Source organism: Triturus cristatus, chromosome 1_1 (genome assembly GCF_964204655.1).
Source record: "Triturus cristatus chromosome 1_1, aTriCri1.1, whole genome shotgun sequence".
In the NCBI taxonomy this organism is placed as follows: Eukaryota; Metazoa; Chordata; class Amphibia; order Caudata; family Salamandridae; genus Triturus; species Triturus cristatus.
In genome coordinates, this window is record NC_140579.1 from 133844191 (window position 1) to 133857853 (window position 13663).

The window sequence follows — 13663 nt, forward strand, 5'->3', positions numbered from 1 at the left end:
ACTAGACTTTTTCTCTACTATAGGCGTAGGAACAGGTATGTTCTCCGTGTGATTCAATGGATTAGGCTGATTAGCTGTTTGAATGGATGGAGGAAGCATGGTAGCCAAAGTGAGATTTTTAGATAAGTAAGTATTCAGTTCACTATTTAATGCGGTGAGTGAGGCATGTGATGTTTCGAGGGATGTTAACTGTTGTGCTATGTTTTTAACTCTCTCTACTAGAGGGGAAAGTAAGGATTTTATCAAGTGCTCTATGTCAGCGAGTAAATTAGAAGAAAGTGATATAGGAAGCTGGGTCTGAACTTTTGAAGATCTTGCACAACTAGAATTAGGTGTTAGTTGTAACGTAGAATTAGAGGACTCAGGGTGATGGTCTTTCCTCCTTTTTTTTTTGGCGCGACAGTTTTTTTTGCTACGGGCTTAGGAGGAGAGGGTCTATTTTTTGCAGCATTACTCTTAACTATTTTAGCGGATTGAATTGGGGTTAGGTCCTCAGAAGAATTATCCGTTGGTGATTGGGGATTAAGGGAGCGTGTATTAATAACCTTTGAAGTGGCCGATATGTCCATTATGTCAAGTGGCCGCAATGAACTGTCCATAACTGTCCATAACGTCGTGATTTTTAACAACTTTTGTGTTTAATTTGTTTGTACACCTGCTTTTAGACAGCGCCCTTCACTTGCACCATAATTGGCCCCCGCACTGCCGTTTTGGCGGATTTGGCTCTGGGGTGGGTGACCTGGCCGTTTTGGCCGCCATTTTGGAGTGGGGTGTGTGGATAGAGGTGTCTCTACCCTCCAGCGCTTCAGTGCGCAGGAGCAGCCTGGGAACACCTACTTAAGGCGAGTCCCTCCTGAAACCGCCCCTGACAAGGTAGCTGCGTGAGCGCTCTGCGCGCATCTGCTCTCACCTTCGTGATTTTTAACAACTTTTGTGTTTAATTTGTTTGTACACCTGCTTTTAGACAGCGCCTTTCACTTGCACCATAATTGGCCCCCGCACTGCCGTTTTGGCGGATTTGGCTCTGGGGTGGGTGACCTGGCCGTTTTGGCCGCCATTTTGGAGTGGGGTGTGTGGATAGAGGTGTCTCTACCCTCCAGCGCTTCAGTGCGCAGGAGCAGCCTGGGAACACCTACTTAAAGCTCCTCCCCTAGCGCAGCGGGATCACGCAGCGGGCGTGTCCTCGCGTGGCCGGAGTCGTGCCAGAGTCCTGCCCGTCTGCGCCCGTCCGCGCTAAGGACGCGCTGGACGTCGCGGTACTCTGTGTAAGGACTATCATACCATCCTGGGTCCACCATGCTGACGTACTCGCGGGATTGCCTGTTTGCCATCGGTCAGGTAAGCCGCTGTTGCACCCTTCCACCGGTACACCCATTGCGTGGCCCATATCATTGCCCTTGCAATGGGTGGGCTCTCGACTCTCCGCATCCTCTCCCAAGGTTTATTTCCTCGGAGATCCGCCGTACTACAGACACTCCTACTACTCTGAAGATCCTGAATTTAAACATCAGGTCTGCGCTGAAACACTATCAGCATATCTATGACCTCATTAAGGAGGAAGCTCCAGACGTATTTGCCATGACGGAAACATGGCTACCAACCTAGCCTGCCCACCCGGCTATTTTATGTACACCTCGAATAGGCTGTCTAGGGGTGGCGGTATCGCGTTAGTGGTAAAATCTATCTACCCTTGCGTCTGGGGTGCCCTAAACATCTCCGGGTGTGAAAGTGCCATGTTCAAGGTCTCTGTCAGCCCTGAGTTTACCCTGTCCGGGATGGTCGTCTATCGCCCACCCGGCAGTGATGTGGCGTTTAGAAATGCTTTCCCTGACACTGTTGGCCCTTTGGTCGCCGACTGTGCCAACTTTTCTATCATGGGTGACCTAAACCTACATTTCGACACCCTCTCTGGCCTGACAGTGCGTTCCATTTCTTCTGACCTGGAGGCCTTTCAACTTCCCCAGATGGTTTCCCAGCCTACCCATCTGGGGGGGCATATTTTGGATCCCCTGTTTACCAATCTGTTGGGGATTCAAATTACCTCTGTCTCTCCGGTGGAATGGACAGACCACTTCTTGGTGTCCATCCTCTGCCCGGTCTCGGCCACTCCTTCCATCTCTACGGCTAGACGGGTTCAGAAGAGGGCTTGGAAAAAGCTTCGGCTAGAGGACTTTCATCGTCTTCTATTAGAGGAGCCGCTGGGCCCTTTGACGGATGTGGAAAGGGGGTATGACCTCTTCTGTTCATGGATAACTAGGGCCTTGGACTCTCTGATACCCATTGTTTCAACTAAAATCAATCCCAGAGAGTCGAGTCCCTGGTACGATGGCACTCTCCGGGCCCTAAAGGGTGCCTGTAGACGAGCAGAGAGGGCTTGGAGGAAAACCTATGGGGCTGATCTAAAAGCTGCATACGCCAAGTCCGTTAAGCTCTACCATCGAGCTATCTGCCGAGCCCGTGCGGCTTTTTATGCCACCGAATTCCGGAACAGTCCGAATCCGTCAAAAGCTATCTTTAAGGCCGTAAAAGATCTCACAGCGAAGCGGACTACCTCTACGACCGTGAGCTCCCTCTCCCATTGTGAATCCCTTGCATCTTACTTCTTGGGGAAGGTCCAAGCTATATATAGGACATTCCCTAGCATAGGGTTCACTGAGGAAAGTATAAATGGGGTCCACCATCAGACTACACTGCTTGTTTTCCCCCCCCTCACCTTGGATGGGTTTGACAAACTTGCGCTGCAAGTCAAATCTGGGTCCCCATCCGATCCAGTAAGGCCTGCTCTCTTCCGAGACCAAGCTTTTATGGGGCGTACAGCCGTATGCTCCCTTGTCAACCTCTCCTTGGAAACGGGAACTGTTCCATCTAAGTGGAAACAAGCTGTGGTGTCCCCGATCATTAAAAAGCCCACCCTGGACCCTTCCAAGCCTGAAAGCTATCGCCCCATCTCGTTGTTACCCTGGCCAGCCAAGATCACGGAGGCCTACGTCAACCTGGCCCTGTCTGAACATCTGACTCGGACCAATGCCCTCGACCCCACACAAAACGGATTCCGTGCTGGGCACAGTACGGAAACTGCGCTACTTGTGATGGTGGAACATCTCCGGGCAAGGTTGGATGCTGGTCAAACGGCGGCGCTTATTTTGTTAGATCTTAGCGCCGCCTTTGATACGGTAGACCACAGCATCCTCCTGCGTCGGCTCGAGGAGACTGGCATTGGCGGTCAGGTGTTGCAATGGTTCCGCTCCTTTTTAGATGACCGCTCCTTCTGTGTTGCCATCCCTCCCTTCAAGTCCAACTACCAACCACTGGCCATGGGGGTTCCGCAAGGGTCCTCGCTGAGTCCCACGTTGTTCAATCTTTACGTGAGACCGCTGGCTGATGTCGCTAGGCAGTGGGGCCTTACTTTGGTCTCATATGCTGACGACACTCAGCTGGCGGTTACTCTCAGTGGGGATGCGGAGATTGAGGCCCCCAGGTTTCAGTCCGGACTGAAGGCGGTGGCTAGCTGGCTGACAGTCAATTGCCTTCAGCTAAACGCCACTAAAACAGAGGTGATGGTCGTCGGGAAGGGAGTGGAGCTGTGGGGTGACCACTGGTGGCCCTCAGAGTTGGGACCTACTCCGATCCCGGTATCAGAAGTGAAAAATCTGGGGGTATGGCTGGATGCGGGCCTCTCCTTTGTAGGCCATACTAAAAGAACCGCGGCCTGTTGTTTCGGTCTCCTGAGGGGCTTGAGACCTGTTCTCAAGTTCTTTGACGCCCCGACCAGGCAGCTGGTGATCCAGGCTACTATCATCTCCCGCCTGGATTACGCCAGCTCTCTCCTGGCTGGGGCTAACCAGGCTGAACTAACCCGCTTACAACGGGTTCAGAATGCTGCGGCGAGGGCGATTGTTGGCTTGTCCAGATTCTGCTCAGTGACAGGTGTCCTTCGCTCCCTACACTGGCTTCCGGTCAGGAAGCGCATCCTCTTCAAGGTTTTGTGCCTTGCTTTTAAAATCTTGAGAGGTACAGGCCCGGAAATCCTGTCGAGTTGTCTGTCTTTGTATGTCCCTGCCCGTAGCCTTCGCTCTCAGGGTCTGGCCCTTGCGGTGGTTCCCAGATTCAGGCTTAGCCGCATGGGAGGCCGCTCGTTTAGGGTAATGGCTGCGTCAGCATGGAACTCCTTGCCTGTTGAAATCCGCTTGCTGGAGGACCTTCTGACCTTTCGGAGGGCTATAAAAACCTTCTTGTTTTAGCTGTTTCTTAGTTTCTGTTTTTAGCCTGTGGTTGTGTTACGTGCTACCTTGTCTCTGCGCCAGGACGCTCCTTGGCTGGAGTATCTGTCCGCACAATAAATAGTCGTAACATAACATAACATGGGATCGGGGCCTATGTTCGTAATCGGGGGTGAGGGAACCTGTTGGATATGGCCCAAGGACGAACGCTTCTGGTGGATAAGGTCCAATGATAAATGGCATTATTATCTTCCATCCATGTCTCTTGGAGGCATATAACTGCGTATTTCTTAACAAATGCCAACCAGGCAGAGTCACATATTTTATCAGCCAAACCTGCTATATTCCAGGAGACTAAACTCGCATTACAAGCATCACCAGACTCTATTCCAGTGACGACTTCTGTGGTTATAGGTTCTAATAACCGACTAAGTTGTTCTACGTGTGTGTCTCCCATAGTTTCTATTGTAGAAGAGTTTGGTTCTACATGGGTTGGAGGAAAATTAAAAGCCTCGGGCAAAACATGCAGTGTACTAATGTGCTTGGAATTAAGATTGTCAGAATCTGGGATAATTAGCGGGATGTTCACATTTGGGGAATTATCCACCGTGATTACAGAGTGAGGAAGTCAATCTTGATCATCCAAGCCAGTGAATGTGGCAAATCTGTTAAAAGTGGGGAGAGTGAAGTGGTGGGCCTCAGTGTTTGTCCTTGATAGTGAATAAGGTTTTTGGGGATTTGACAAGAGGGAGCGGGGGTAGAAGTAACTTAGATCGCACATTGATATACCCGCGCCCCTACTCGGGATGTACCAGTCCACTATGTGGGGTAAGACCCTGCGATCCCTGAAGTTAACTATAATAATGTCACCCTGAATGTCCTTGGGTCTAGGACCCATCCATTTCAGTCTTCTCACATGCAGTATTTCAAAATTGATTTCGGAGGGAAGTGGTCTATTTTGGCTTAACCAGTGTACTACTTTAGTTTTAAGTTCCTGGTATCTCTCCATTTTACCCGGTGCAAGCTCTGGGACACCAGTAAGTGTCACTACATAGGGAGCTGCTTCGGGGGGCAAGTAGATATGGGAAGTCTTTTCCGGTCTATAGTTCGGGAGGGGCTGCTGCTTAGCGTTGTTACCCAGGGGCTCTGCAGGATGGGAGAATTGATCTCCTCTTAGGGCCCTTTTAGCGCTAGACTTTTTCTCTACTATAGGCGTAGGAACAGGTATGTTCTCCGTGTGATTCAATGGATTAGGCTGATTAGCTGTTTGAATGGATGGAGGAAGCATGGTAGCCAAAGTGAGATTTTTAGATAAGTAAGTATTCAGTTCACTATTTAATGCGGTGAGTGAGGCATGTGATGTTTCGAGGGATGTTAACTGTTGTGCTATGTTTTTAACTCTCTCTACTAGAGGGGAAAGTAAGGATTTTATCAAGTGCTCTATGTCAGTGAGTAAATTAGAAGAAAATGATATAGGAAGCTGGGTCTGAACTTTTGAAGATCTTGCACAACTAGAATTAGGTGTTAGTTGTAACGTAGAATTAGAGGACTCAGGGTGATGGTCTTTCCTCCTTTTTTTTTTGGCGCGACAGTTTTTTTTGCTACGGGCTTAGGAGGAGAGGGTCTATTTTTTGCAGCATTACTCTTAACTATTTTAGCGGATTGAATTGGGGTTAGGTCCTCAGAAGAATTATCCGTTGGTGATTGGGGATTAAGGGAGCGTGTATTAATAACCTTTGAAGTGGCCGATATGTCCATTATGTCAAGTGGCCGCAATGAACTGTCCATAACGTCCATGGGATCGGGGCCTATGTTCGTAATCGGGGGTGAGGGAACCTGTTGGATATGGCCCAAGGACGAACGCTTCTGGTGGATAAGGTCCAATGATAAACGGCGTTCTGTAATGGCGATCTCTTTTTCTAAGACGGTGGCGGCCCTAGTAATGAAATGGTCGAGTGTCCCCCTAACCGAGCCCCCCACCACGGACTGCCTAGGTCAGAGAAATCAGCACTAGAAATTCGTTCAGAATCCAGTACAGAGCCAGCAACAGAAATCAGATCAGAACCAAAGACAGCAACCTCAGAACCTGTGCTTAACCTACTGTGTCCCTCTAGAACCCATAAACCCTGTAACACCCAGACAATCCTACGACACCTCTAGAGACAATGAGGCAACCACCGCACAAAGGCTTTCCTGGAATCAGGGCCCCACTCAGCTGAAGTAAAGAAAGCCTCACTTAACAAAAGTTGCATTACTTTACCAGGAGGGCTGTCTTAGGATTTCTGAGTGAATACAATGCTTTTCTGAGGATTTCAGAGTCGGTGCAATACTTTCAAACACTTCTCAACAGGGCTATTCTCTCATCATCACTTCTCAAAAGACCTGCAATTAGGGGCGGATTGGCCTATGGGGCAATCAGGTAATGCTCGACGGGCTGGACTGACAGAATAGTGTATGGGCCAGTTTCTCAGCAGTTTGTGGGCGTGTTTTATGGCCAGGTGGGCTGGTAGGTTTTCCGGTTGATTTCCCTGGTATTACCAAAAACACTGCCTGCAGCAAACACAAATGCATGCAGTATTCCATATCTTGAAAAATACCTAGATAGTGTATCTTTACAAGTTCAAACCTGGCCTGATTTACAAAATTGAGACACTTTTTAAGCTATCTGATTCACTAATAGGACTACTTTTAATTTGGTGCCAGGGCCTGGTTTTTGTTCCAGTCCAACCCCTCTTGCAATCTTTTTTATAAATAATGACCAGTGGGCTGCAGTACATTTAAAGTGGACCCTTATACTAGGTGTGCCGTAAGACTGAGTCTCCACCCAGAGTAGCTACCAGCGCCTAAGATTACTTCAAGCATTCCGCCCATCATTATTTTAGAAATGTGGGCCCGGAGAATCAATTGTATAAAAGAAGAAAACATGATGTACATGAATAATGTGTTGTGTATGACAGGAGGACCTGCGGCAAACACAAAGAGCACCTGAATGCCCAAGCCAGCAGAACCTGCTATAGAAACTAGGCAATGAGCACACCAACATGCCTTTCCACAGAAACCTGGGGGCACTGCTCCAGAGACACAATATTCTGCCTGGGAAAATTTGGTAGCCATACTTTACTACCAAAGTAAAGAACCAGCTTCTCATAGATAGGATTATAGCAAAAGCATGGAGAACCTGCAGATGGGCATGGAACTGTCTGCAGAAACCAGGCGAGACATCCTAAAAAAAAACCTACAGCATAAACAATGGAACCATAAAAGCTGGGAGAAACTGTTTTACAGATGATGGAAAAAATATGAAGAACATGCTGTCTAAGTGGAAATCTGCCACAGAAAATATAAAACGGTGGCATAAGCCTGGGGATGTGACATATAAACATTTAGAGCCCGCTGAAGAAAGAAGAAAGACTACTTACACTCGACTAAGCTTTCTATGGAGAAATGGAAATTAACTTAAGAATTCTGGAGAACATTCTGTTCTAATTAGAATGAGACAATTGAGGTTCCAACACCAACCTAATCAACATTCACAAAAACAGAAGAATAAAGCATGGGGAAAGAGTAAGAAATTTACAATGCTCGTTTGGAACACCTGTGGTGAATGCCTCTCAACGAGTGAACCTTCAAAAAAAGCACAAAATATATTGAAAGAAACCTGCAATCCATATGCATACTCTATTGAGACAACCCCCATTCTCTTGGCACAGAACCCCTCACCTTGTGTTACTCATTTCAATATCCCAACATGTCTCTATCGAGCGCTAATTTCCCGATCCAAGATCCTGTTCTGTCTTTGAGACTGATGTGTTAAATGTATTTTAACATTCCCATAACACCTGGTGCAAATTGATCGTGTTGCGCATTTCAAATCAAATTAATTAATTAATTTACCCAAGAACCTAGAGAAAAATTGAATATGTTTACTGTAAACATTCACTAGCCTTCTGACAGACATGCTTTTAAGAGCAGGTACATGAGAATGGCATTATAGATGGGGTGGTTAAATAGATTTGTGTTGATGACAAAGACTGAAAAACATAGCGTATATGAGAAATAATTATCACATAGACTTACCAGTCAAGGTTGGTCAGGGTAAGAAGTTAGGTTGTAAGACTCTCAAGATATCAAGTTGGTTAGGGAAGGTATTACAGAAGGGCCAAAAAGCTGTAAGGATCTCGGCCTTGGAAAGGAGGCTTTGTCAGAGTTGGAAACTTGAGGTTGGCTTCATTGGTGTGGTAATCATTAGTACAGCTGTCGACAAGCAGATGTTTTTATGTTTTTCTCATATTGAGCAGCTGGATCCTAGCAGGTGTGTTGTTGGGAGTAATGATGGACTCTAGATGGGGAGTGGAGTTACATACAACTGGTAGGTTTGTAGCACAAATATGACTTGGTCTGTGAGACGTGCAGCATATCTGCTATGTAAATGGTTGTGTTAAACATTGCTCTGGCATCTCATATTTGTATTCAGTGTTTGAAGGAACTAAAAATGGGGAGCATAAAATAAAAGGGTGCAGAGAGGCTCAGACAAACAATATAACAAAACAACAAATCTTGTATAGCCACTATTAAATGGAGCCAAAAAGAAAAGGGTTACTTAGAGGATTAGGCAACCAATATTACAACAACAAAAATTGTGTTTGCGGTAAGAAAGGAAGCCTAATAGAAAAGGCTTAGAGGGTGGCTCAGACCACCAATATTATAGCCTAATAGATGTTATAGGGAGGCGTGGACAACCTCTATAGCAAGTCTAATAGAAAAGGGTAAGAGGGAAGCTCTGACATACAATAAAACACCAACAAACTCTGCGTAACCACTAATAAATGCAGCCACATGGGTTAAAAGGGTTACATGGAGGTTCAGACAACCACGATAACATCCAAAGAGGAATGGGCTACAGGGAGGCTCAGACAGCCAAAAGAACAAGCCTAATACATAAGGGCTATGGGGAAGCACAGACAACCAGAATAACAACAACAAACCCTCTAAACCCACAATCAAATTGAGTCTAATTAAAAAAAGGAAATGGTGAGGCTCAGACAACCAATATAAAAGTCTAACAGAAAAGAGCTAAAGGGAGGCTCAGAAACCAGCCTATTAGAAAAGGGTTTCAAGGAATCTCAGGCAAACAATACAACAACAACAAACCATGTGTACACACTATTAAATAGAGACTAATAGAAAAGGGTTGCAAGGAGGCTCAGACAACCAATAAAAAAAGCCTAATAGGAAAGGGTTACAGTGAGCGGGCAGCAGCCAGTGCGGCTAACTCTGGAGCACAGCACTCGCGGTTCGATCCCCGGCACCGGCGGCAGCTCAGCTCAGCATCATGTGACTCTGGGCAATAGCTCACTTAATCTCCCCGACGCCCCCCAGCGCCTTGACACCCCTAGGGGTGATAAGTTGCGCTTTACAAATATAGAATTTAGATTTAGTGACTAGCTGATATTCATTTATTGGGGAAATTTGTGGAGGGTTATTCTGGGCAACATGTGTTATTGTCATTGTGAATGCTTAAGTGTTCAAGTTTAATGTGGGAAATCGGAAGTGTCCTAAGATGTGGATAACGCTGTGGATGACAACACATAGTAAGACATCTGTTGTGGTGGAGGAGATGTCGAGGTAGTGTCACAGCGGGTAGTGTGGGTGAACACATATAGACGCAGCTTCTCATTTTGTACCAGGAGTCACAGCAGGAGCATACGTCAGCAGCACCCTTCAGTCAGGACACCGTACAGACAGCGCAGGGGGCACTGATCACTAAATGTGGGAACCTAGTATAGAAAACAGAAAATACTGCTTCACTGACATGGAGGACCTACCAAAGGTACTTTGGAACCTGCTGTATGAATATGAAAAAACTACCATAGAAACCTAGAAAATCTGCTGCCTAAACACAGGAGCCTACTATACAAACCTGCAGAGGGGGCTTTGGGGACACTGGAAATGTGCTTCAGAGACAGAAAACCTACCAGAGAAATATGGACTAGAAACTGAATCAACATGGAAAGCTGACATTGAAACCTGCAAGATTGCTGCATAAATATGGGGCCTTATTATAGAAATCTGGAGAACTTACCATTTGATAAACCCAGAGAAGTGGCTGAGCATACCTAGAGAACATACAAATGTAATTTGTAAAGAAGAGTTAACCAAACGTCAGCATAAGAAGCAGTTTTCCTAAAGAACATTATAGGCAGATCCACAGAACCGTTTTGAGATGCACACCATCAACACTCTCAATATGTGACCTGAAAAATGAAGTCTCAATTATGTTATGTTAAAACGGTTTGGCATCGAAATAGCAACAACAAAGAGGCACAGATGAGAGAGACTACACAGATAAGTTTTAGGGAACATCTGAAAGTACAAATTTTAGCTACAGTACACCGGTTCTCTGGTAAGGGATTACACAATTTGGCCAAACATTCCAAGAAGCTACAACTACCTAGCCTATTTTTATGGAATTTTTAAGGTATTGGGAGGTGTGTTCTGGTAGAATCTACAAAGAATGAAGCATTACTTTTGTATCGAGTTCATTATGAAATGTGGACCTTGTCCATATAGTGTTGTCTGAACAGTGCCCAGATCCTTACATTGGTTATGTTCTTTTATGGAAAGTCACTGAAATTGTGGCAGAATTGTGGCATGCACAGGAGAATCTGGAAACTCCAAGAACCTGATTTGGTGCTGCATTCTGGTTGGGCGTGATCCTCTTAAGGTATTAAAAAGGCACGAATAGATACAAAGAACTGGCAATGTCCAACTGGATGCTATCATGGTCCATACTGCCCATCTTTTCCTGCTTTAATTCAGAAAAGGCATTATTTTTCTCAGCAGGGAGACGTTAAGGAATTAGACTTGGTGTACCAAGTATAATTTATAAGCTATTTTTACACCCAGGTTTTTAACAGCTTTCGTAGCAATCAGAAGTACAGCCATCTCAACAGGCCACACATCTGCAGAAGCAGAAAGATGGTCATGCAAAAAATATTATATTGCATATCATGCCTCAACACTATATTCTTCGTCTGCTCACTTCTCCAGAAGTGTGGAGGGTCAATGAAATGTGTGCCATTTAGATGAAATAATAACTCCTTTTATTTAACACAGAAAACAAGCTTCTTAATATGTGTGGCACTGTTACTCAAGCTAACTTTATTTGAGAACAACCCCTTTCCTCTGCCACCCCTTAACCCTCAATTTAGGGGTTCCCAGTGTTCTTTTTTCCTAATTCCAGCACTGGCTTGAAGAAGGCGGTCTGCTGTTTCCCTGGAACGGTAAGAGGGGAGGGGGTGTACAAGCTCCAGGGGGCCCCCTCAGCACTGCCCTTCGACCGGGGAGCTCCTGGAGTCCTGATAGAGTCCGGAGGGGGCCCCTCCACGTACCTTGCAGGGGGGGCCCTCAATTATCGTTACACCACTGGGTAAGGTGGCGGTGCAAGAACGGGAGATACTATACTTCGAGTCATTTAATTCGGAAATAACATCACCTTGAGTTTCTTTCAAGAATAAAGGTTCCTAATGCACGTTTTAGGGCTATTTCATTGTTTAATCTCTCCGTACAACCCACGCACAATTCAAGCACCCCCTCTCGCAAGAAAATAGTTTGTCTCAACGGAAGGGATGACTGCGTAGCGGCGGAAAACCAACGCCCTTCTGATTGGCTGGGCGCTTACCGCAACACAAAATGGACGTCGAGCGTGAAGGTCAGTTGGCAGATATATACTGCGCACACGCACTACTATTTTTCTGTTTTGAAATGAATGAAAATTCTCATTGCCTCAAAAATGATTTATCTTACCACCTCACTGTGCCCACCGCCACCACCCTCGTGCTCGTGGGAAAGACTGCAGCTCCTTTTGTTACAAGGGGTCCATATTGCAGCTATGCTACAAAACCGGCCCCCGTAACAAAAATGGACCCCCAGGGGTCCAAAACCAGCCCCCACCCAGACAGCCCACTGGGGAAAGGCCCGGTGCTGCTATGGCCAGTCCAGCCCTGTTTACATTACACATTTAGGAACAATAAATTCTATAAGATTGTAAATCAATGTCCAGGAAATGTTACATAAGACAATGAGGGTTAAGGTGTAGGCAAGGGAAGAGCCAGAAAATTACCCCCCCCCCCTTTGAACCAAAGCTCTGATGACACTAAGCAAGCAAAGCCCAAACCTCATTAGAAGAGTACACTTGTCTCTTCCATCCAAGCATCTATTCACACTGATATCCACCATTTCACTTTACATTTTGTCATACGTTTATTCTTTCATCAATTATTCAGTTTTTAACCATTCCATCAATCCATCCATCGACTTACCCATCTTCAATTCAATTCATTTATTTGTTTCGAAGGTTAAAAACCATCATGAAAATACATAATAATCATAATATGTAATCACAAAAAGAACATTCTGAGCAACGTCACAATTGTTAAAAAGTAGACAGAGAGAGAGTTTATCCAAATAAAAAAGTTAGGTTTTTGTAAAAGATAAAAACCTGTGAGCAACAGTGATACAAGACCCCGTATTATAATAATAATATTTCCCGTACCTCCCTAACCCACCCTTCATCATTCCCTTGTGTTTCTCAATTTAAAAGCAATTTTAAGGAAACTTATAACAGCGAATAAGGTTCGCGTTTCAGCGGCTCTTTGCAAGAACAATAAGGCAGGTTTAGCATGGATAATATTTGAGAGCTTTAAGACATCTACTAAAAATCTTTGGCGCGGTGTTTTATAAAAAGGACACAATAATACAAAATGAAGGGTGTCCTGCGGAGACCTATTGTCGCAGCCGCAGGCACCCTTCTGCTCAATTGTTTGAGTGAAACCTGATGGATAAGCTAAAATATGATGCAACAAATTGAGCCTAAAACGAGTCATTAAAAACCTCTCGTGGTGACTGTACAATAAAAAGAGGTATGGTTCCATGCCAGCTTGATTAGAGACAAGGGAGTGGGCAACTGCCGAGGATTTAGCTAAATCCAACTCCTTCCTCCTGCCAATAAATTTGTCCAACAATGAGCTTTGAACATAATGTCTGGAGTATATGTCCACCCTGGAGGGGTCCAGGAATAGCATTTGTTCATCAATATCCCCCAGAGTGTCTTTAACATATTTCAGCCATGGGATTTGAAGACATTTCTCTTTCGACAAACAATCCTGGATGATCTGTCTGGATAGTCCTGCATTTGGATTTGTCCAAATTTTGAGCCAGGCCAGTATAGGTCTCAGTCTGATAATGTCAGCAATATATGTGATTCCCAGCTCTTCATGAGTAATTGCTGCAGTGATGCTCGGCGGAAGTTTTAGCAGTTTTTTTAAAAATTTGTCTTCCTCACTCTGAATTAGTTGTGCCTCTCTGCAGCCCCACACTTCTGCTCCATAGATGGTCTTGGAAATACTAACTGATCTATACAAAGTCATCACCTGTTCTGGTGA